The sequence below is a fragment of the Lissotriton vulgaris genome, chromosome 9 (genome assembly GCF_964263255.1).
Source record: "Lissotriton vulgaris chromosome 9, aLisVul1.2, whole genome shotgun sequence".
NCBI lineage: Eukaryota > Metazoa > Chordata > Amphibia > Caudata > Salamandridae > Lissotriton > Lissotriton vulgaris.
This window is the reverse complement of record NC_141697.1, coordinates 2,769,592-2,795,349: the sequence shown is the minus strand read 5'-3', so window position 1 is coordinate 2,795,349 and position 25,758 is coordinate 2,769,592. Positions and strand designations below refer to the sequence as shown.

At 59.4% G+C, this 25,758-nt stretch overlaps 1 protein-coding gene across 1 annotated transcript in view; it reads right to left on the bottom strand.

Annotated features, from left to right (window-relative positions):
• FSIP1 (fibrous sheath interacting protein 1) overlaps positions 1-25,758 on the bottom strand; it is an 898,930-nt gene that overhangs the window by 498,068 nt on the left and 375,104 nt on the right. The gene's annotated exons all lie outside the window — the stretch shown is intronic.

Below are 25,758 nucleotides of genomic sequence, written 5' to 3'. Positions count from 1 at the left end.
GGTCCTCCACGCTAACAGACTGAAACCCCACTTTGTGCGTTCAGAACTCAGCCTCCTGATGGCCACAGACAATGGGGCTGAAGAGGACTCCGAGCCCCTCCCTGACCTCCTACGGACTCGGGAGAAAGATGGCTCCGTGGATGGGGTCCGACTCTCGGAGGCCCTCACCCGAGAGCAACGCCAGGAGTGTCGAGTCCTCCTGTCACAGTTCGCCAGCCTGTTCTCCCTCGCCCCAGGTGTCACTTCCTGGTGTGTGCACGATGTGGACACGGGGGACAGCCCCCCTATCCGCCACCGGGCCTACCGCGTGCCAGATCGGGTACGGGCCTGCATCCAGGAAGAGGTAGCAAAAATGCTCACGCTCGGGGTCATCGAGCCCTCAGACAGCCCCTGGGCCAGTCCTGTAGTACTGGTCCCCAAAGCGGCCGCCCCTGGCACCACACCGGAACTCCGGTTCTGCGTCGACTACCGGGGCTTGAATGCGGTCACCAGAACAGACGCACATCCCATCCCCCGGGCAGATGAACTAATCGACCGCATGGGAGCTGCCCACTACCTCAGTATTTTCGACCTGACGGCGGGCTACTGGCAAATCGGCCTCACACCCCGGGCCCAAGAACGTTCTGCCTTTTCCACCCCCGATGGCCATTACCATTTCAAGGTCATGCCCTTCGGCATGAAGAATGCCCCAGCAACATTTCAGCGGCTCGTCAATCAGGTCCTGGCGGGGCTCGAAGGGTTCAGCGCCGCCTACCTAGACGACATCGCCGTATACAGCCACCATTGGTCCGAGCACCTCCACCACCTCCGAGCAGTGCTACAAGCCCTTCAGCGAGCTGGCCTCACGATCAAGGCCAGCAAATGTCAAATTGGTCAAGGGTCTGTAACCTACCTCGGGCACCAGGTGGGAAGCGGCCTGGTGGCCCCTCTGCAGCTCAAAATTGCCGCCATCCAGTCCTGGCAGCCCCCCATCACCCAGACCGAGGTACGAGCCTTCCTGGGCCTCACGGGCTATTACCGAAGGTTCGTGAAAGACTATGGTACTATAGTGGGGCCCCTCACAGAACTCACGTCAAAAAATCAACCCAAGAAAGTCAACTGGACCCCAGAGTGTCAAACAGCATTCGAACAATTGAAAGCCGCCATGTGTTCCGCCCCGGTGCTCCAGGCCCCCGACTACAGCCGGGAGTTCGTCGTCCAGACGGATGCCTCCGACCATGGCATTGGGGCAGTCCTGTCTCAAGTGAACACCGAAGGCCTTGATCAGCCAGTGGCCTTCATCAGCAGGCGACTCCTACCACGAGAACAACGCTGGAGCACCATCGAGAGGGAGGCCTTCGCCGTGGTATGGGCCCTCAAGAAGCTCCGGCCCTACCTCTTTGGCACACACTTTCGGGTGCAGACCGACCACCGACCCCTGCAGTGGCTGATGCAGATGCGGGGGGAAAACCCGAAGTTACTACGTTGGTCCATCTCCCTTCAAGGGATGGACTTCACGGTTGAACACCGGCCTGGGCCAGATCACGCCAACGCGGATGGCCTGTCCCGGTTCTTCCGCCTCGACGAGGAGAGTCCCCAAGAGGATGGGTAACTCTCCCCGCCTTCAGCTGGGGGGGACGCATGTTGGACAGGCCACATGAAGGGCCGCTCTCCCCCGGCCCGACCAGGCCCGAGCCCGGTCACGCAGGTACCACACACCACCATTACACGTCCTCCGTCCCCTCAGGGACCCCTGCCCTCGAACATGTCGACCTCGTGGGCCCGATCCACTGCCGGCCTGCGCGCCCCTCCTGGGCGCCATCTTGGACACTCCACCACGAGGCCGCCTGGCCCCCGATCGACCTCAACCCTGGGCCTGGCCAGGCCTCAGACATCCCGGCACCACCATCCACCCAGGGGGGGTGGAGGAGGGGTCACTGCTCCCCTGGTTCTCTGTTCCCTGTTAGGGACTGCAAGGGGTGGAGGGGGGGTCACTGCTCCCCTGGTTCTCTGTTCCCTGTTAGGGACTGGGGGGGGGGGGGGTGGAGGAGGGGTCACTGCTCCCCTGGTTCTCTGTTCCCTGCCCCCGGATCCAATCCCAGCAGCTGAGCAGGGATGCTTGCTGCTTCATCCTCACCTCCACCGAGCAGCTCACCTGCTAAAACACACCTTTCAGCGCCCCTCCAATGCGGACTGGGTGACAGGAGAGGGCAATCTAGCTGTGACCCCAAAGTGACCCCCGGAAGGGATGGCTTCTATCCCCGGATGCCTCAAAGGAACAAACACGGCATTCACACTGGGACAATCATCAGTTGCACTCGTGTCCGGTTACAGTCCGTGTGGGCGTGCACTGATGGCCGGATGTGTGCACTGCTGGCCGCAGGGGCGTGCACTGATGGCCGAGGACGTGCACGGATGACCAGATATGTGCACTGATGGCCGGAGGTGCGTGCACTGATGGCCGGATGTGTGCACTGCTGGCCGCAGGGGCGTGCACTGATGGCCGAGGACGTGCACGGATGACCAGATGTGTGCACTGATGGCCGAGGACGTGCACTGATGGCCGGATGTGTGCACAGCTGGCCGCAGGGGGGTGCACTGATGGCTGAGGACGTGCACTGATGACCAGTTAGTTTATGATGAATTCTTCTGTTCACACCCGACCGCTCTGTTTTTCCACTTTGTCTCTGAGCGCCATGAAACCAATTGGTGTCCGTGCGCGGTAACACATTTCTTTAACATAACATAACATAACATAACATGGCCGAGGACGTGCACTGATGGCCGCAGGGGCGTGCACTGATGGCCGAAGACGTGCACTGACCAGATGTGTGCACTGATGGTCGCAGGGACGTGCACTGATAGCCGCAGGGGTGTGCACTGCTGGCTAGATGCATGCACTGATGGCCGAGGACGTGCACAGATGACCAGATGCGTGCACTGATGGCTGAGGTCGTGCACTGATAACCAGATGCGTGCACTGATGGTTGCAGGGACGTGCACTGATGGCCGCAGGGGCGTGCACTGCTAGCCGGATGCATGCACTGCTGGCCGAGAACGTGCACTGATGACCAGATGTGTGTAATGATGGTCGCAGGGAAGTGCACTAATGGCCGGATGCGTGCACTGATGGGCGAGGACATGCACTGATGGCCAGATGCGTGCACTGATGGTCGCAGGGACGTCCACTGATGGCCGCAGGGGCGTGCACTGATGGCTGGATGTGTGCACTGATGGTCGCAGGGACGTCCACTGATGGCCGCAGGGGCGTGCACTGATGGCTGGATGTGTGCACTGATTGCCAAGGACGTGAACTGATGGCTGCAGGGGCGTGCACTAATGGCTGGATGCGTGCTCTGTGACTGCAGAGACGTGCACTGATGGCCGCAGGGGGCATGCACTGATGGCCGGATACGTGCACTGATGGCTGGATGTGTGCACTGATGGCCGAGGACGTGCACTGATGGCTGCAGGGACGTGCACTGATGGCCGCAGGGGCGTGCAATGATGGCCGGATACGTGCACTGATGGCTGGATGTGTGCACTGATGGCCGAGGACGTGCACTGATGGCTGCAGGGACGTGCACTGATGGCCGCAGGGGCGTGTACTGATGGCCTGATGCGTGCACTGATGGCCGAGGACGTGCACTGATGGCCTGATGCGTGCTCTGTGACTGCAGGGACGTGCACTGATGGCCGCAGAGGCGTGCACTGATGGCCGAGGACGTGCACTAATGGCCGCAGGGGCGTGCACTGATGGCCGGATGCGTGCACTGATGGCCGAGGATGTGCACTAATGGCTGCAGGGGGGTGCACTAATGGCCGGATGCGTGCACTGATGGCCGAGGATGTGCACTGATGGCTGCAGGGGGGTGCACTGATGGCCGGATGCATGCACTGATGGCCGCAGGGGGGTGCACTGATGGCCGAGGACATGCACTGATGGCGGCAGGGGCGTGCACGGATGGCCGGATGCATGCACTGATGGCCGAGAATGTGCACTAATGGCTGCAGGGGGGTGCAATGATGGCCGGATGCGTGCACTGATGGCCGAGGATGTGCACTGATGGCTGCAGGGGGGTGCACTGATGGCCGGATGCATGCACTGATGGCCGAGGACATGCATTGATGGCGGCAGGGGCGTGCACGGATGGCCGCAGGGGGGTGAACTGATGGCCGGATGCGTGCTCTGTGACTGCAGGGGCGTGCACGGATGGCCGCAGGGGTGTGCACGGATGGCAGAGAACATGCACTGATGGCCGGATGCGTGCACTGATGGCTGCAGGGGCGTGCACTGATGCCGAAGGCGTGCACTGATGGCCTAGGACTTGCACTGATGGCCGCAGGGCCATGCTTTGAAGGCAGGATGGGTGCTCTGTGACCGCAGGGTTATGCACTGATGGCCGAGGCCGTGCACTGATGGCTGGATGCGTGCACTGATGGCTGAGGACGTGCACTGATGGCCGGATGCGTGCACTGCTGGCCGCAGGGGCGTGCACTGATGACCAGATGCGTGCACTGATGGCTGCAGGGGCGTGCACTGATGGCCGAGGACGTGCACTGACCAGATCTGTGCACTGATGGTCACAGGGACGTGCACTGATAGCCGCAGGGGCGTGCACTGCTGGCTGGATGCTTGCACTGATGGTCGAAGACGTGCACAGTTGACCAGATGCGTGCACTGATGGCCGAGGAAGTGCACTGATAACCAGATGCGTGCACTGATGGTTGCAGGGATGTGCACTCATGTTCGCAGGGGGCGTGCACTGCTGGCTGGATGCGTGCACTCCTGGCCACAGGGGCGTGTACTGATGGCCGCAGGGGCGTGCACTGATGGCCGGATGCGTGCACTGATGGCCGGATGCGTGCACTGATGGCCGGGTGTGTGTACTGATGGCCGCAGGGGCGTGCACTGATTGCCGGATGCGTGCACTGATGGCCGCAGGGGCGTGCACTGATGGCCGGGAGCGTGTACTGATGGCCGCTGGGGCGTGCACTGATGGCCGCAGGGGCGTGCACTGATGGCCGCAGGGGCGTGCACTGATGGCCGCAGGGGCGTGCACTGATGGCCGCAGGGGCGTGCACTGATGGCCGCAGGGGCGTGCACTGATGGCCGGATGCGTGTACTGATGGCCGCAGGGGGTGGAGAGAAATCTCTGCTCTGTGAGAGCACAGTTATATGTTTGTGAGGGCTGCTGTGGCATGCATGCTCGATAACAGGGACTGGCCTTCAGGCTCTGTGAGGGTATGATGGCATACATGTTCTGTGAGGGTATGATGGCATACATGTTCTGTGAGGGTATGACGGCATGCATGTTCTGTGAGGGTATGACGGCATGCATGTTCTGTGAGGGTATGACGGCATGCATGTTCTGTGAGGGTATGACGACATGCATGATGTTAGAAATGGGATCCCTGGCTGGCCAGGGCTTGCGCCAAAGTCAGTCAGAGACCACCACTCCTAAGTCAGGGCAAGGGAGTTACACGCCAAGATAACCCCTGCTCACCCTCTAGGTAACGTGGCGAGAGCAGCAAGGCTAAACTTGGAGGCGATGTGAGTTAAGTATTTGCGCACGCACCCCAGGACAACACCCAAGGCCCACCACAAAGGAAAACTCCACACAAGGTTATATATAAAAATAGCCTTTGTATTACACCAAAACACATTAGATAAAACACACACTTTACAATGTGCCAACAGGCACGGGCAGAATTTACAGGGGATATTTACAAGACAGGGCCACCTGGACCACTGTCAGGAATCAGCACTTTTAGAAGTAACACTTTTAAAAATAGCACTTAGAATATAAATCACTGTAGTACAAAAATAGAACTTGTAACACACAACCAGCCACTACTGGTACCAGGTGAGCACCACCTATGCAATCCTCACTATCCTTGGAGATCTCACAAGGAACCTGGGCCCCGCTAGTACCACCTGTACTAGCAAGAAGGAAACCACCTAAGTATCGCTATACCTGTAGGGGTCTAAGGAAGGAAAACACATGATGCATTATCAACACATTCAGCGGTGTAAAAGCAAGGCACATGACGTATCAACACACATTCAGAGGTGCAAGGGAAGGAAAACACATGATGCATCAACAATACATTCAGAGGTGTAAGAAAATGAACAATTGCGCCAACCCACATAAGTCACCACCTGTGACTGTCCCTAGGCCCTCTGGCCTTGTTGGGGCTAGGACGCCCTGTGACCAAAGTCAGGGGGGGCCTAAACATGGCAGCTGCCCACGAAGTGCTGGGCAGCTGTGGGGCAAACACGATGTGGAAGCCTCACTGGGCTCTGAGTAAATAAATGGCCCCTGAGCCTCTCTGGGCTCTCCAACACAATGTGGGCACTCACGAAATCAAAATGCCCCCTTGAGCCTCTCAGGGCTCATAACCAAAGAAATGCCCCTGAGCCTCCGTGGCAAACACAGATGCGGCTTGAGCCTCTCGGGGCTCTGACAACAAAGGGGCGGCTTGTGGGAGTCCCTTGTGGACTCGAGTGGCAATGCCTCAATGCCCCCTTCTAGTTGGAGTCCCTCCCGGACTCGCATAAACAAAAATGCTGCCAAAAGCCTTGCAGGCTCTACACGATGGTACCGTCGAGCCTCGCAGGCTCTAGCGAATGTGGCCCCAGATGCTGGAGTCCCCCCTCCGGGGACTCGGAAATCGAACTGGCCCTCGAGCCTCGCTGGGGTGGAGAAGTGACCCCGGGGGCGCCCGCACTCACCGGCTGTCTGGGGAGGCGGCGGCTCCTCGCGGCGTCAGCTCCTCTCTGCCGGGCTTCTTCTTGCTCTCCTGGCAGCACTTCCGGGTACGGGAGCACAGGGTGGGCTCCTGTTGACTTCCGGTTGTCCCACCTGTTCCGCCCGACTTCCGGTTCGGGGCCGCCAATGGCAGCGCGGCCCTGGGGGTGTGGAGGCGGGACTTCCGGGTCGCCGTAGGCAGCGCGGCGGCCCGGCCGGGTCTCCTGGGCTGCGGCGATGAAGTCCCTCCTAACAATCCCTCGGGGGCAATGCTTCCAAAAGTAAAGCGCTCCTAGCGCTGGATGCAAAATCAAGCGCTCGTAAGCGCTAGAAGGGGATGAAGCGCTCCCAAGAACTATAAGCGAAACAAAAGCGCTCTCAGGCGTTAGGCAGATGAATACAGCGCTCCCAGCGCTATAAATCAGAAAAGGGTCCAGAGAAAGCGCTCCCCAGCGCTAGTTGACCCTTAGAGTCCAGCAAAAGGTCCATCTGGGGTCCATCAGCAAGCCAGGGGCTGGGCAGGACCCAGGGGGGGGCAAGCCTTCCCCTGGGCCCAAGCAGCAGCATGCCCCTGGTAGATCCAAGTCAGAAACAAGAACCTTTTCATGGGGTCACAGCCCCTCTTTTATACACCTTTCTCTTTTGTCTGTAGGTGCAGGGTGGGGGCACCCTTGATGGCTCAACCACCCCTTTCATTCATCAGGCAGGCTAGGGTCATCAGTCGCACCACAGGGGGTGGAGCCAGCATTGTGTGGGGGAAACCCAGCCTCATTCAGGACACAGGCGCAGCCCCTCCCTCACATCAGCATGCTAATCTCTCCATTCACCACCGGGGCAGACCCACACAGACTTCCTGGAGCCTGGCATCCCAGCCAGCTCCAGCCAATCACACGCCAGGCATATTTTACTCTAATATGCCAACTCCTAGAAGTGGCGCTTCCGCACAAGACACATACACGCCGCACATACCATTACGCAGCATTCACTCTCACGAATTCGCACATACCAAACTTGACCATGCACGCCTCACGCATCAGGAACTACCAGGGACACAGACATTCCCCATGCATTCCTATGGGAGAGCAGGCCAATCTCACACACGCACTCAGGGAGAGCACGCACTTTACACTGCACCAGTGTCATAGTGCGCAAAGACCAGAAATCACTAGGCAAAAAGTTCAGGGGTGAACCTGCCAGAAGGGCCAAGTCCAACACATGTTCTGTGAGGGTATGACGACATGAATGTTCTGTGAGGGTATGACGGCATGCATATTCTGTGAGGGTATGACGACATGAATGTTCTGTGAGGGTATGACGACATGCATGTTCTGTGAGGGGATGACGACATGCATGTTCTGTGAGGGGATGACGACATGCATGTTCTGTGAGGGGATGACGACATGCATGTTCTGTGAGGGTATGACGACATGTATGTTCTGTGAGGGTATGACGATATGCATGTTCTGTAAGGGTATGACGACATGCATGTTCTGTAAGGGGATGACGACATGAATGTTCTGTGAGGGTATGACAACATGCATGCTCTGTGAGGGTATGATGACATGAATGTTCTGTGAGGGTATGATGATGTTGGACAGGCCACATGAAGGGCCCGCTCCCCCTCTGCACGACCCGGTCCGAGCCCGTTCCTCAAGTGTTACACGCCACCACTCCACGTTTTCCGTCCCCTCTGGGACCCCTGCCTCTGAACATCTCGACCTCATGGGCCCGATCCCTTACCGGCCCTCTCGCCCGGCCTGGGCGCCATCTTGGACACAGCACCACGAGGCCGCGTGGCCTCCGATCGACCCTAACCCTGGGCCTGGCCAGGCCCCGACATCCCGGCACCACCATCCACCCGGGAGGTGAGCGGACTACTTGGCAGGTCAATGGGAGAGAGAGGTGTCGATGGCTCTCCCCCGCCAGGTGCCGATCGCCCCCAGCCTCCCCGGGCGCTGGCTCCACCCCCCTGCTGGGTGTCTGGACTCCCTCATCCCGGACCTCCCGACCTCCAAGTGCGAGGGTCCGGACATCAAAGGGGGCCAGACCTATAACTGGGGCAGCTCCAGAGCAGGAAGGCAGTTGTATCCTGGAGTCGAGAGACGCAGAGAAGAACTCATCCTTGACGGACTACTGGCGCTGCCGTAGCCCTGCCTTGCGAACTATCGTCTTGCCTGCTGGCGCTGCCGCAACCTTCATAAACCTTCATTGTCGTCGGGACCTGCTGGCGTGGCCGCGGACCGTTCGTAACCACCACCTTCATCAGGACCTGCTGGCTCCGCCGCGGACCGTCGCTACCTTCAACCATCTCGGGACCTGCTGGCTCCGCCGCGGCCCGATCATCTAGAACGCCGAGCTCGAGGATTGAGAGCTATTTCCTCCATTCACTGGTAACAAGACTGTCCCGCTACCCTTTTCCCAAACCAGAGACCAGAACCGAGGGGACCCCTGAGTCCAGACCTCCTTGTAACATTTTACCATACTCGAAGAATTGCCTATAAAGTATCGTTGAACCTTATCCTTGTGTGGTGTCCGTCTGTGGGGGGGAAGTTACTTGTCTGTACGATCGCTGGAGACGGCTCTCCCCGGAGACCTCTCCCCTTATCCTCGGCCGACCCTCTCGGTCCGTCTAACATTGGTGGCCAGCGGCGCGATCCGAATCACCGCATAATCGTACAGAGAGTAGCTCACCCCACGACGAAATCACGATGACGACCAAGGAAAGCGGATCCACCGAGAAATTTCAGATGGAAAAATTGGAAGAATACAGCCATCGTGAATTAAAACAATTCTGCATCGAACTAGGTATCGCTACCACCGGTCTAAGTACCAAAGACGATTTTAAGCATGCCCTGGAGTCCTGGGCAGAAACCGGGGCCGTCAGACCCCCGGACCAAGATATCGCAGCAGTAGAAAAAGACACCACGGCTCCCGAGGAGCGAAGAACGGGTCTCTCGCAAGACGAGATCCAGGAACGAGAAAGAACACGACTACATGAACTAGAAATGGCCCGGCTCAAAATGGATGGTGAACTCAAGTTGGCCGAACAGAAACTGAACTTAGAACATCTGAGGCTCCGGGAAGAAAGAGAGGAAAAACAGAGACAAAGAGAGCTCGAGGAAAAAAGACTGGCAAATGAACATGAGCGCAAATTAGCTGAGATAGACTTACGCAAACAGAACAAAGAAGTAGGGGTGCCCGAGCAACCCCGCACCCCAGGGGCAACAGATAAGAAGGTACACATCCCCAAGGATGTCGTTCGAGAATACTTCCGAGAGGACGACATCCAACAATGGTTCAAGGCCTACGAAATAGCTATGACCTCCCACCGGATCGATCGAAGCGACTGGGGAGCCGGTCTATGGGGGAGATTCCTCAATGAGGGCCGCGATGCCCTGCTACAGCTCCCGGACCATCTGATGACCTCCTATGACCACATGAAAGCTGCCCTCCTCACCCGCTATGGGCTCACACCCGAGATGTACCGTCAGAGGTTCAGAGACTGCACCCGCATCCCGGGTACAACTTGGGTGGAATACGTGAACTATTTCAGCCGAGCCTTCGAGGGTTGGATCAAAGGAAGCAATGTCACCACTTACGAACAGCTCTTCAATCTCATGGTATGGGAGCATCTGTCAAACAATTGCTTCATCGAGCTCCGGCAGCACCTCCTCGACAGCAAATTGACTGATCCACGGCAGCTCGCAGCCGAGGCTGACCGGTGGGAAATCACCAGAGTGGGCCGGAATGGGTCCTATGAACAGAATCGGAACCACCACGGTCAGCACCGTCCCCGAGGAGGAGGAGGGGGCCAAGGACGAGGAAGAGACAATGCGCCGGCCGCCCCCGCTACCAGCACCACCCCCCCGGCCAACCGGGGCAGCACCCCGGCACGACCGGGATATAGAGCCAATGTCACGTGTCACCGATGCCAGCGAGTCGGCCACTACGCAAACGACCCAAATTGCCCACAGAACCAGAGCCCGAGACCCCGCCAGGTGGCTGCTGCTGCCCTGGGGGAAGAACAGATCTCCGAGGAACAGGAAGAATATGAGCAAGAACACCAAGAATGGGAGCCAGCCGCCATGGCTCTAGCATGCTTAGGGGGGAAAGACATGGTCCCGCGGGTCCCCCTACCCGCTAACACCCGGAAGTACAGTCAATGGGTGAGCATCAATGGACGCCGGGCAGAAGCCCTCCGTGACACCGGGGCCAGTGTAACAGCCGTCCGCTGTCACCTGGTGACCCCAGAACAGTTCCTACCAAACATTCTCTGCCCTGTCCGTTCAGCCGATAATTCGGAGAGTCTGTGTCGGATGGCCTGCGTCCCCTTCGAATGGGGAGGAGTCTCCGGCATGTTGAAGGTGACAGTCCGAGATGACGCTCCCGTAGACTGCCTCCTGGGGAATGATCTCGAAAGCTCTCCGTGGGCAGCCGTAGAACGAAGAGAACACCTGGGGATGTTGGGCATCCCGGACTGGGCGTGCGTCACCACCCGGTCCATGGCCGCCCGTGCCAATCTCCGACCCGAAGAACCTGAATGGCCGGCACCTCCTCCCCCGGTCGCTCCAGTAGCAGACACCGACCGTGCCGTCCCCCCAGAACAAGCTCCCGAGGGACTCGCTCAACCTCCGGACCTCTCCGGCCTGGATCAGTGGCATCAAGAAGGGGGGCCCACCCAGGAGCAGTTTCGCCAAGAACAGAAGACCTGTCCCTCCCTCGAGGGACTCCGCCAACAAGCCCTCGCTCAGAGCGCAGGGGATACTTCCGGAACACATTGGGTATATTGGGACAATGATCTGCTTTACAGTGAACAAAGAATCGCGGAGTTAGGGGCCAGTCGAGTGCTAGTAGTGCCCCTCCGTTTTAGAGACTTCTTGCTAAACCTGGCCCACGATGTCCCCCTGGCTGGCCACCTGGGTCAGGATAAAACTTACAGCCGCCTGGTGACCCACTTCTTCTGGCCTAAGATGAGGAATGATGTACTCCAGCACTGACGATCTTGCCCCACATGCCAAGCCAGTGGGAAGAGCGGCCGCAAACTGAAAGCCCCCCTGCAACCATTTCTAGTGGTCACCACCCCATTCGAGAGGGTGGGGATAGACATTGTGGGGCCTCTCGACCCCAGTACAGCACAAGGACATCGGTTCATCCTGGTACTGGTGGACCACGCCACCCGCTACCCTGAGGCTGTTCCCCTGCGAACTGTGACAGCTCCGGTAGTCGGCCGGGCCCTGATGGGGATCTTCTCCCGTGTGGGCTTCCCCCGGGAAGTCGTCAGTGACCGGGGCACAAACTTTATTTCAAAATACATGAAGTCCCTCTGGCAACAGTGTGGGGTCACCTACCGATTCACGACCCCCTATCACCCTCAAGGAAACGGACTCGTTGAGCGGTTCAACCGCACGCTCAAAGGGATGATTGGGGGGTTGGAAGAGCCCCTCCGTCGCCAGTGGGATGTGCTGCTACTGTGCCTTCTCTTTGCCTACCGAGAAGTCCCCCAGAAGTCCCTCGGCTTCAGCCCATTTGAACTGCTGTATGGGCACCCGGTACGAGGGCCGCTCAGCCTAGTCAAGGAAGGCTGGGAAATGCCCCCTCTAAAGAACCCTCCAGATGTCTTCAAATACCTCCTAACCCTCCGCAACCAGACCCGACGATTCAGGGAGATGGCGAAAGCAAACTTGGAGGCCAGTCAAGAGGACATGAAAAGGTGGTATGACCAAAATGCCTCATCCATCGAATTTGAACCCGGCCAACAAGTATGGGTAATGTCCCCCACCGAACCATGCGCCCTGCAAGACAAGTGGACGGGGCCCTTCAAAGTAATCGAGCGCAAGAGCCCTGTCACCTATCTCATCGATATGGAATCTTCACGGAACCCCCTCCGGGTCCTCCACGCTAATAGACTGAAACCCCATTTCGTGCGTTCAGAACTCAGCCTCCTGATGGCCACAGACAATGGAGCCGAGGAAGACTCCGAACCCCTCCCTGACCTCCTACGGACTCGGGAGAAAGATGGCTCCGTGGACGGGGTCCGACTCTCGGAGGCCCTCACCCTGGAACAACGCCAAGAATGTCGAGACCTTCTGCTGCAGTTCGCCAGCCTGTTCTCCCTCACCCCAGGGGTCACCTCCTGGTGTGTACACGACGTGGACACGGGGGACAGTCCCCCTATCCGCCACCGGGCCTACCGCGTACCAGATCGGGTACGGGCCTGCATCCAAGAGGAGGTGGCCAAAATGCTCACGCTCGGGGTCATTGAGCCCTCAGACAGCCCCTGGGCCAGCCCAGTAGTACTGGTCCCCAAAGCGGCCGCCCCCGGCACCACACCGGAACTCCGGTTCTGCGTCGACTACCGGGGCTTGAATGCGGTCACCAGAACAGACGCACATCCCATCCCCCGGGCAGATGAACTAATCGACCGCATGGGAGCTGCCCGCTACCTCAGCATTTTCGACCTGACAGCGGGCTACTGGCAGATCGGCCTCACATCCCGGGCCCAGGAACGATCTGCGTTTTCCACTCCTGATGGCCATTATCATTTCAAGGTCATGCCCTTCGGCATGAAGAATGCCCCAGCAACGTTTCAGCGACTAGTTAATCAGGTCCTGGCAGGACTCGAAGGATTCAGTGCCGCCTACCTAGACGACATCGCTGTATACAGCCACCACTGGTCCGACCACCTCCACCACCTCCGAGAGGTGCTACAGGCCCTTCAGCGAGCTGGCCTCACGATCAAGGCCAGCAAATGCCAAATTGGTCAGGGGTCCGTGACCTACCTCGGACATCAGGTGGGAAGCGGCCTGGTGGCCCCTCTGCAGCTCAAGATCGCCGCCATCCAGTCCTGGCAGCCTCCCATCACCCAGACCGAGGTACGCGCCTTTTTGGGACTCACAGGCTATTACCGACGGTTCGTGAAGGACTATTGTTGGACAGGCCACATGAAAGGCCGCTCTCCCCCAGCCCGACCAGGCCTGAGCCCGGTCACGCAGGTACTACACACCACCCTTGCACGTCCTCCGTCCCCTCAGGGACCCCTGCCCTCGAGCATGTCAACCTCGTGGGTCCGATCCACTGCCAGCCCACGCGCCCATCCCGGGGCGCCATCTTGGACACTCCACCACGTGGCCACCTGGCCCCCGGCCGACCTCAACCCTGGGCCTGGCCAGGCCTCAGACATCCCGGCACCACCATCCACCCAGGAGGTGAGCGGGCTACTTGGCAAGTCAATGGGAGAAGGAGGTGTCGATGGCTCTCCCCCACCAAGTGCCGCTCGCCCATCGCCTCCCCGAGCGCTGGCTCCACCCCCCTGCTGGGTGTCTGGACTCCCTCATCCCGGACCTCCCGACCTCCAAGTGCGAGGGTCCGGACATCAAAGCACACCAGCCCTATAACTGGGGCAGCTCCAGAGCAGGAAGGCAGTTGTATCTTGGAGTCGAGAGACGTAAAGAGGAACTCATCCTAGACGGACTACTGGCGCTGCCGTAGCTCTGTCTTGTGCACCATCGTCCTGCCTGTTGGCGCTGCCACAAGACTTCGCAACCTTCATCTCCTTCATCGTCGTCGGGACCTGCTGGCGTGGCCGCGGACCGTTGTAACCGTCATCTTCACCGGGACCTGCAGGCTCCGCCGCGGACCGTCGTTTTTCCTTCGTCCATCTCGGGACCTGCTGGCTCCGCCGCGGCCCGATCATCTAGAACGCCGAGCTCGAGGATTGAGAGCTATTTTCCACTCATCGGTAACAAGACTGTCCCGCTACCCCTTTTCCTAATCCAGAGACCAGAACCGAGGGGACCCCTGAGTCCAGACCTCCTTGTATCATATCATCGTAACCTAAGAATTGCATATAAAGCCTCGTTAAACTTCAACCTTGTGTGGTGTCCGTCTGTGGGGGGGAAGTTACTTGTCTGTACAGTCGTTGGAGACGGCTCTCCCCGGAGACCTCTCCCCGTAGTCTCGGCCGACCCTCCCGGTCCGTCTAACATTGGTGGCCAGCGGCGCGATCCGAATCACCGCATAACGTACAGAGAGTAGCTCACCCCACGACGAAATCACAATGACAACTAAAGAAAGCGGATCAACCGAGAAGTTCCAAATGGAGAAATTAGAGGAGTACAGCCATCGTGAACTAAAACAATTCTGCATCGAACTGGGTATCGCTACCACCGGACTAAGCACCAAAGATGATTTTAAGCATGCCCTAGAATCTTGGGCAGAGACCGGGGCTGCCGGAACCCCCGATCAAAGCACCGCAGAAAAAACCACCACGGCCCCTGAAGGGCAAAGAACGGGTCTCTCGCAAGACGAGATCCAGGAAAGAGAAAGAACCCGACTACACGAGCTAGAAATGGCCCGGCTCAAAATGGACGTTGAACTTAAGTTGGCCGAACAAAAAATCAACTTAGAGCACCTGCGTCTCCGAGAAGAAAGAGAGGAGAAACAGAGACAAAGGGAGCTCGAGGAAAAGAAACTGGCGTACGAACACGAACGGAACCTAGCCGAGATCAACCTACGCAAGCAGAATAAAGAAGTAGGGGTGCCCGAGCGACCCCACACCTCAGGGGCCACAGAGAAAAAGGTACACATCCCCAAGGATGTTGTCCGAGAATATTTCCGAGAGGACGACATCCAACAATGGTTTAAGGCCTATGAAATCGCTATGACTGCACACCGGATCGATAGAAGCGATTGGGGAGCCGGTCTATGGGGGAGATTCCTCAATGAGGGCCGCGATACCCTGCTACAGCTCCCGGACCACCAGATGACCTCCTATGACCATATGAAAGCGGCACTCCTCACCCGCTATGGCCTCACGCCCGAGATGTACCGTCAGAGGTTCCGAGACTGCACCCGCATCCCGGGTACAACTTGGGTGGACTATGTAACCTACTTTAGCCGAGCCTTCGAGGGCTGGATCAGAGGAAGCAATGTCACGACCTATGAACAACTGTTCAATCTGATGGTATGGGAGCATCTGTCGAACAATTGCTTCATTGAACTCCGCCAACACCTCCTCGACAGCAAGTTAACGGATCCCCGGCAGCTCGCAGCCGAAGCTGACCGGTGGGAGATCACCAGAGTGGGCCGGAATGGGTCCTACGAACAGAACCGGAACAACAATGGTCAGCACCGACCCAGAGGAGGAGGAGGGGGCCAAGGACGAGGAAGAGACAACGCTCCGGTCGCCCCCGCTACCAGCACCACCCCCCCGGCCAACCGGGGCAGCACCCCGGCGCGACCGGGGTACAGAGCCAATGTCACGTGTCACCGATGCCAACGGGTCGGCCACTATGCAAACGACCCAAATTGCCCGCAGTACCAGAGCCCAAGACCCCGCCAAGTGGCCGCTGCGGCCCTAGGGGAAGAACAGATCTCCGAGGAGCAGGAAGAATACGAACAAGAGCATCAAGATTGGGAGCCAGCCGCCATGGCTCTAGCATGCTTAGGGGGGAAAGACATGGTCCCGCGGGTCCCCCTACCCGCTAACACCCAGAAGTACAGCCAATGGGTGAGCATCAATGGACGCCGGGCCGAAGCCCTTCGTGACACCGGGGCCAGTGTAACAGCAGTCCGCTGTCACCTGGTGACCCCAGAACAGTATCTACCGAACATTCTCTGCCCTGTACGATCAGCCGATAACTCGGAAAGTCTGTGTCGGATGGCCTGCGTCCCTTTCGAATGGGGAGGGGTCTCCGGCATGTTGAAAGTAACGGTCCGAGACGATGCCCCCGTAGACTGCCTCCTGGGAAATGACCTTGAAAGCTCTCCGTGGGCAGCCGTGGAGCGAAGAGAACACCTGGGGATGTTAGGCGTCCCGGACTGGGCGTGCGTCACCACCCGGTCCATGGCCGCCCGTGCCAACCACCGCCCCGAAGAACCCGAATGGCCGGCACCACCGCCCCCAGTCGCCCCAGCCGAAACCACCGACCGTGACATCCCCCCCGAACCAGCTCAACCTTCCGACCTCGCTAACCTCGACCAGTGGCCTCAAGAGGGGGGGCCCACGCAAGAACAATACGCTAACAGACTAAAGCCCCACTTTGTGCGTACAGAACTCAGCCTCCTGATGGCCACAGACACTGGGGCTGAAGAAGACTCCGAGCCCCTCCCTGACCTCCTACGGACTCGGGAGCAAGACGGCTCCGTGGATGGGGTCCGACTCTCGGAGGCCCTCACCAGAGAGCAACGCCAGGAATGTCAAGTCCTCCTATCACAGTTCGCCAGCCTGTTCTCCCTCACCCCAGGTGTCACTTCCTGGTGTGTGCACGATGTGGACACGGGGGACAGCCCCCCTATCCGCCACCGGGCCTACCGCGTGCCAGATCGGGTACGGGCCTGCATCCAGGAAGAAGTAGCCAAGATGCTCACACTCGGGGTCATCGAGGCCTCAGACAGCCCCTGGGCCAGCCCTGTAGTACTGGTCCCCAAAGCAGCTGCCCCCGGCACCACACCAGAACTCCGGTTCTGCGTCGACTACCGGGGCTTGAATGCGGTCACCCGAACGGACGCACATCCCATCCCCCGGGCAGATGAACTGATCGACCGCATGGGAGCTGCCCGCTACCTCAGTATCTTCGACCTGACGGCGGGCTACTGGCAGATCGGCCTCACACCCCGGGCGCAAGAACGTTCTGCCTTTTCCACACCCGATGGCCATTACCATTTCACAGTCATGCCCTTCGGCATGAAGAACGCCCCAGCGACATTCCAACAGCTCGTCAATCAGGTCCTGGCGGGGCTCAAAGGATTCAGCGCCGCCTACCTAGACGACATCGCTGTGTACAGCCACCATTGGTCCGAGCACCTCCACCACCTCCGAGCAGTGCTGCAAGCCCTACAGCGGGCTGGCCTCACGATCAAGGCCAGCAAATGTCAAATTGGGCAAGGGTCTGTAACCTACCTCGGGCACCAGGTGGGAAGCGGCCTGGTGGCCCCTCTGCAGCTAAAAATTGCCGCCATCCAGTCCTGGCAGTCCCCCATCACCCAGACCGAGGTGCGAGCCTTCCTGGGCCTCACAGGCTACTACCGAAGGTTCGTGAAAGACTATGGGACTATAGTGGGGCCCCTCACAGAACTCACGTCGAAAAACCAGCCCAAGAAAGTCCACTGGACCCCAGAGTGTCAAGCTGCCTTTGAACAATTGAAAGCCGCCATGTGTTCCGCCCCTGTGCTCCAGGCCCCCGACTACAGCCGGGAGTTCGTCGTTCAGACGGATGCCTCCGACCATGGCATTGGGGCAGTCCTGTCTCAAGTGAACACCGACGGCCTTGATCAACCGGTGGCCTTCATTAGCCGGCGACTCCTACCACGGGAACAGCGCTGGAGCACCATAGAGAGGGAGGCCTTCGCTGTGGTATGGGCCCTCAAAAAGCTCCGGCCCTACCTTTTTGGCACACACTTTCGGGTACAGACCGACCACCGACCCCTGCAGTGGCTGATGCAGATGCGGGGGGAAAACCCAAAGTTACTACGCTGGTCCATCTCCCTACAAGGTATGGACTTCACAGTCGAACACCGGCCTGGGCCAGATCACGCCAACGCGGATGGCCTGTCCCGGTTCTTCCGCCTCGACGAGGAGAGTCCCCAAGAGGATGGGTAACTCTCCCCGCCTTCAGCTGGGGGGGGCGCATGTTGGATAGGCCACATGAAAGGCCGCTCTCCCCCAGCCCGACCAGGCCTGAGCCCGGTCACGCAGGTACTACACACCACCCTTGCACGTCCTCCGTCCCCTCAGGGACCCCTGCCCTCGAGCATGTCAACCTCGTGGGTCCGATCCACTGCCAGCCCACGCGCCCATCCCGGGGCGCCATCTTGGACACTCCACCACGTGGCCACCTGGCCCCCGGCCGACCTCAACCCTGGGCCTGGCCAGGCCTCAGACATCCCGGCACCACCATCCACCCAGGAGGTGAGCGGGCTACTTGGCAAGTCAATGGGAGAAGGAGGTGTCGATGGCTCTCCCCCACCAAGTGCCGCTCGCCCATCGCCTCCCCGAGCGCTGGCTCCACCCCCCTGCTGGGTGTCTGGACTCCCTCATCCCGGACCTCCCGACCTCCAAGTGCGAGGGTCCGGACATCAAAGCACACCAGCCCTATAACTGGGGCAGCTCCAGAGCAGGAAGGCAGTTGTATCTTGGAGTCGAGAGACGTAAAGAGGAACTCATCCTAGACGGACTACTGGCGCTGCCGTAGCTCTGTCTTGTGCACCATCGTCCTGCCTGTTGGCGCTGCCACAAGACTTCGCAACCTTCATCTCCTTCATCGTCGTCGGGACCTGCTGGCGTGGCCGCGGACCGTTGTAACCGTCATCTTCACCGGGACCTGCAGGCTCCGCCGCGGACCGTCGTTTTTCCTTCGTCCATCTCGGGACCTGCTGGCTCCGCCGCGGCCCGATCATCTAGAACGCCGAGCTCGAGGATTGAGAGCTATTTTCCACTCATCGGTAACAAGACTGTCCCGCTACCCCTTTTCCTAATCCAGAGACCAGAACCGAGGGGACCCCTGAGTCCAGACCTCCTTGTATCATATCATCGTAACCTAAGAATTGCATATAAAGCCTCGTTAAACTTCAACCTTGTGTGGTGTCCGTCTGTGGGGGGGAAGTTACTTGTCTGTACAGTCGTTGGAGACGGCTCTCCCCGGAGACCTCTCCCCGTAGTCTCGGCCGACCCTCCCGGTCCGTCTAACAACTATGGTAGCATAGTGGGGCCCCTCACGGAACTCACGTCCAAAAATCAACCCAAGAAGGTCAACTGGACCCCAGATTGTCAAGCAGCCTTCGAGCAACTGAAGGCCGCCATGTGCTCCGCCCCTGTGCTCCAGGCCCCCGACTACAGCCGGGAATTCATCGTCCAGACGGATGCCTCCGACCATGGCATTGGGGCGGTCCTGTCTCAATTGAACCCCGAAGGCCTTGATCAGCCAGTGGCTTTCATCAGTAGGCGACTCCTGCCCCGAGAACAACGCGGGAGCACCATCGAGAGGGAGGCCTTCGCCGTGGTATGGGCCCTCAAAAAGCTCCAGCCCTATCTCTTCGGCACACACTTTCGGGTACAGACCGATCATCGACCCCTGCAGTGGCTGATGCAGATGCGGGGGGAAAACCCGAAACTACTACGTTGGTCCATCTCCCTACAGGGGATGGACTTCACTGTGGAACACCGACCTGGGCAAGACCACGCCAACGCGGATGGCCTGTCACGCTTTTTCCGCCTCGACGAGGAGAGTCCCCAAGAGGATGGGTGACTCTCCCCGCCTTCAGCTGGGGGGGACGCATGTTGGACAGGCCACATGAAGGGCCCGCTCCCCCTCTGCACGACCCGGTCCGAGCCCGGCTCCTCAAGTGTTACACGCCACCACTCCACGTTTTCCGTCCCCTCTGGGACCCCTGCCTCTGAACATCTCGACCTCATGGGCCCGATCCCTTACCGGCCCTCTCGCCCGGCCTGGGCGCCATCTTGGACACAGCACCACGAGGCCGCGTGGCCTCCGATCGACCCTAACCCTGGGCCTGGCCAGGCCCCGACATCCCGGCACCACCATCCACCCGGGAGGTGAGCGGACTACTTGGCAGGTCAATGGGAGAGAGAGGTGTCGATGGCTCTCCCCCGCCAGGTGCCGATCGCCCCCAGCCTCCCCGGGCGCTGGCTCCACCCCCCTGCTGGGTGTCTGGACTCCCTCATCCCGGACCTCCCGACCTCCAAGTGCGAGGGTCCGGACATCAAAGGGGGCCAGACCTATAACTGGGGCAGCTCCAGAGCAGGAAGGCAGTTGTATCCTGGAGTCGAGAGACGCAGAGAAGAACTCATCCTTGACGGACTACTGGCGCTGCCGTAGCCCTGCCTTGCGAACTATCGTCTTGCCTGCTGGCGCTGCCGCAACCTTCATAAACCTTCATCGTCGTCGGGACCTGCTGGCGTGGCCGCGGACCGTTCGTAACCACCACCTTCATCGGGACCTGCTGGCTCCGCCGCGGACCGTCGCTACCTTCAACCATCTCGGGACCTGCTGGCTCCGCCGCGGCCCGATCATCTAGAACGCCGAGCTCGAGGATTGAGAGCTATTTCCTCCATTCACTGGTAACAAGACTGTCCCGCTACCCTTTTCCCAAACCAGAGACCAGAACCGAGGGGACCCCTGAGTCCAGACCTCCTTGTAACATTTTACCGTACTCGAAGAATTGCCTATAAAGTATCGTTGAACCTTATCCTTGTGTGGTGTCCGTCTGTGGGGGGGAAGTTACTTGTCTGTACGATCGCTGGAGACGGCTCTCCCCGGAGACCTCTCCCCTTATCCTCGGCCGACCCTCTCGGTCCGTCTAACAGATGACATGAATGTTCTGTGAGGGTATGACGGCATGCATGTTCTGTGAGGGTATGACGACATGCATGCTCTGTGAGGGGATGACAACATGAATGTTCTGTGAGGGTATGACGGCATGCATGTTCTGTGAGGGTATGACGACATGCATGTTCTGTGAGGGGATGTTAGACGGACCGGAAGGGTCGGCCGAGGATAAGGGGAGAGGTCTCCGGGGAGAGCCGTCTCCAGCGATCGTACAGACAAGTAACTTCCCCCCCACAGACGGACACCACACCGGGATAAGGTTTAACGATACTTTATAAGCAATTCTTTAAGTACGGTGAAATGATACAAGGAGGTCTGGACTCAGGGGTCCCCTCGGTTCTGGTCTCTGGATTGGGAAAAGGGGTAGCGGGACAGTCTTGTTACCAATAGATGAAAATAGCTCTCAATCCTCGAGCTCGGCGTTCTAGATGATCGGGCCGCGGCGGAGCCAGCAGGTCCCGGGATGGACGAAGGAAGCGACGGTCCGCGGCGGAGCCAGCAGGTCCCGATGGAGATGGTAGTTACAAACGGTCCGCGGCCACGCCAGCAGGTCCCGACGACGATGAAGGTTTACGAAGGTTGCGGCAGCGCCAGCAGGCAGGACGATAGTTCGCAAGGCAGAGCTACGGCAGCGCCAATAGCCCGTCAAGAATGAGTTCTTCTCTGCGTCTCTCGACTCCAGGATACAACTGCCTTCCTGCTCTGGAGCTGCCCCAGTTATAGGGCTGGTGCCCTTTGATGTCCGGACCCTCGCACTTGGAGGTCGGGGGGTCCGGGATGAAGGAGTCCAGAGACCCAGCAGGGGGGTGGAGCCAGCGCCCGGGGAGGTTGTGGGCGAGCGGTACCTGGCGGGGGAGAGCCATCGACACCTCTTTCTCCCATTGACCTGCCAAGTAGTCCGCTCACCTCCTGGGTGGATGGTGGTGCCGGGATGTCTGAGGCCTGGCCAGGCCCAGGGTTGGGGTCGATCGGGGGCCACGCGGCCTCGTGGTGGAGTGTCCAAGATGGCGCCCAGGCTGGGCGCGCGGGCCGGTAGTGGATCGGGCCCACGAGGTCGATATGTTCAGAGGCAAGGGTCCCGGAGGGGACGGAAAACGTGAAGTGGTGGTGTGTGACACTTGAGGGGCCGGGCTCGGGCCTGGTCGGGCAGAGGGGGAGCGGCCCTTCACGTGGCCTGTCCAACATGCGTCCCCCCCAGCTGAAGGCGGGGAGAGTCACCCATCCTCTTGGGGACTCTCCTCGTCGAGGCGGAAAAAGCGGGACAGGCCATCCGCGTTGGCGTGATCTGGCCCAGGCCGGTGTTCAACAGTGAAGTCCATCCCTTGTAGGGAGATGGACCAACGTAGTAGTTTTGGGTTCTCCCCCCGCATCTGCATCAACCACTGCAGGGGTCGATGGTCGGTCTGCACCCGGAAGTGTGTGCCAAAGAGGTAGGGCCGGAGCTTTTTGAGGGCCCATACCACAGCGAAGGCCTCCCTCTCGATGGTGCTCCAGCGTTGTTCTCGAGGTAGGAGTCGCCTGCTGATGAAGGCCACTGGCTGATCAAGGCCTTCGGTGTTCAATTGAGACAGGACCGCCCCAATGCCGTGGTCGGAGGCATCCGTCTGGACGACGAATTCCCGGCTGTAGTCGGGGGCCTGGAGCACAGGGGCGGAGCACATGGCGGCCTTCAGTTGTTCGAAGGCTGTTTGACAATCTGGGGTCCAGTTGACCTTCTTGGGTTGATTTTTGGATGCGAGTTCTGTGAGGGGCCCCACTATGGTACCATAGTCTTTCACGAACCGTCTGTAATAGCCCGTGAGTCCCAGAAAGGCGCGTACCTCGGTCTGGGTGATGGGGGGCTGCCAGGACTGGATGGCGGCAATCTTGAGCTGCAGAGGGGCCACCAGGCCGCTTCCCACCTGGTGTCCGAGGTAGGTTACGGACCCCTGACCAATTTGGCATTTGCTGGCCTTGATCGTGAGGCCAGCTCGCTGAAGGGCCTGTAGCACCGCTCGGAGGTGGTGGAGGTGGTCGGACCAATGGTGGCTGTACACAGCGATGTCGTCTAGGTAGGCGGCGCTGAATCCTTCGAGCCCGGCCAAGACCTGATTGACGAGCCGCTGAAATGTTGCTGGAGCATTCTTCATGCCGAAGGGCATGACCTTGAAATGATAATGGCCATCAGGAGTGGAAAATGCAGATCGTTCTTGGGCCCGGGGTGTGAGGCCGATCTGCCAATAGCCCGCCGTCAGGTCGAAAATACTGAGGTAGCGGGCAGCCCCCATGCGGTCGATTAGCTCGTCTGCCCGGGGGATGGGGTGTGCGTCCGTTCTGGTGACCGCATTCAAGCCCCGGTAGTCGACGCAGAACCGGAGTTCCGGTGTGGTGCCGGGAGGGGCTGCTTTGGGGACCAGTACTACTGGGCTGGCCCAGGGGCTGTCTGAGGGCTCAATGACCCCGAGCGTGAGCATTTTGGTTACTTCTTCCTGGATGCAGGCCCGTACCCGATCTGGTACGCGGTAGGCCCGGTGGCGGATAGGGGGGCTGTCCCCCGTGTCCACGTCGTGCACACACCAGGAAGTGACACCTGGGGTGAGGGAAAACAGGCCGGCGAACTGCAACAGAAGGTCTCGACATTCTTGGCGTTGTTCCAGGGTGAGGGCCTCCGAGAGTCGGACCCCATCCACAGAGCCATCTTTCTCCCGAGTCCGTAGGAGGTCAGGGAGGGGTTCGGAGTCTTCTTCGGCTCCATTGTCTGTGGCCATCAGGAGGCTGAGTTCTGAACGTACAAAGTGGGGTTTCAGTCTGTTAGCGTGGAGGACTCGGAGGGGGTTCCGTGAAGATTCCATGTCGATGAGATAGGTGACAGGACCCTTGCGCTCGACTACTTTGAAGGGCCCCGTCCACTTGTCTTGCAAGGCGCAGGGTTCGGTGGGGGACATCACCCATACCTGTTGTCCGGGTTCAAATTCGATGGAGGAGGCATTTTGGTCATACCACTTTTTCATGTCCTCTTGACTGGCCTCCAAGTTTGCTTTTGCCAGCTCTCTGAACCGTCGGGTCTGGTTGCGGAGGGTTAGGAGGTATTTGAAGACATCTGGAGGGTTCTTTAGAGGGGGCATTTCCCAGCCTTCCTTGACTAGACTGAGAGGCCCCCGTACGGGATGTCCATACAATAATTCAAATGGGCTGAAGCCGAGGGACTTCTGGGGGACCTCTCGATATGCGAAGAGGAGGCACGGCAGCAGCACATCCCACTGGCGACGGAGGGGCTCTTCCAACCCCCCAATCATCCCTTTGAGCGTGCGGTTGAACCGCTCAACGAGTCCGTTTCCTTGAGGGTGATAGGGGGTCGTGAATCGGTAGGTGACCCCACACTGTTGCCAGAGGGACTTCATATATTTAGAGATAAAGTTCGTGCCTCTGTCGCTGACGACTTCTCGGGGGAAGCCCAACGGGAGAAGATCCCTATCAGGGCCCGGCCGACTACCGGGCCTGTCACAGTTCGCAGGGGGACAGCCTCGGGGTAGCGGGTGGCGTGGTCCACCAGTACCAGGATGAACCGATGTCCTTGTCTTGTACGGGGGTCCAGGGGCCCCACAATGTCTATCCCGACCCTCTCGAACGGGGTGGTGACCACGGGAAATGGTTGCAGGGGGGCTTTTAGTTTGCGGCCCCTCTTTCCACTGGCTTGGCACGTGGGGCAAGATCGGCAATGCTGGAGTACATCATTCCTCATTTTGGGCCAGAAGAAGTGGGTCACTAGGCGGCTGTAGGTTTTATACTGACCCAGGTGTCCAGCCAGGGGGACATCGTGGGCCAGGTTTAGCAAGAAGTCTCTAAAACGGAGGGGCACCACTAGCACTCGGCTGGCCCCCAGCTCCGCGATCCTTTGCTCACTGTATAGCAGATCATTGTCCCAGTAAATCCAATGTGTTCCGGAGGTATCCCCTGCGCTCTGGGCGAGGGCTTGTTGGCGGAGTCCCTCGAGGGAGGGACAGGTCTTCTGCTCTTGGCGAAACTGCTCCTGAGTGGGCCCCCCCTCTTGATGCCACTGGTCGAGGCCAGCGAGGTCCGGAGGTTGAGCTGGTTCTGGGGGGACGGCACGGTCGGTGTCTTCGACTGGGGCGACCGGGGGAGGAGGCGCCGGCCATTCGGGTTCCTCCGGTTGGGGATTGGCACGGGCGGCCATGGACCGGGTGGTGACGCACGCCCAGTCCGGGATGCCTAACATCCCCAGGTGTTCTCTTCGTTCTACGGCTGCCCACGGAGAGCTTTCAAGGTCATTTCCCAGGAGGCAGTCTACGGGGGCATCATCCCGGACCGTCACTTTCAACATGCCGGAGACCCCTCCCCATTCGAAAGGGACGCAGGCCATCCGACACAGACTTTCCGAGTTATCGGCTGAACGGACAGGGCAGAGAATGTTTGGTAGGAACTGTTCTGGGGTCACCAGGTGACAGCGGACGGCTGTTACACTGGCCCCGGTGTCACGGAGGGCTTCGGCCTGGCGTCCATTGATGCTCACCCATTGGCTGTACTTCCGGGTGTTAGCGGGTAGGGGGACCCGCGGGACCATGTCTTTCCCCCCTAAGCATGCTAGAGCCATGGCGGCTGGCTCCCATTCTTGATGCTCTTGCTCATATTCTTCCTGCTCCTCGGAGATCTGTTCTTCCCCCAGGGCAGCAGCGGCCACTTGG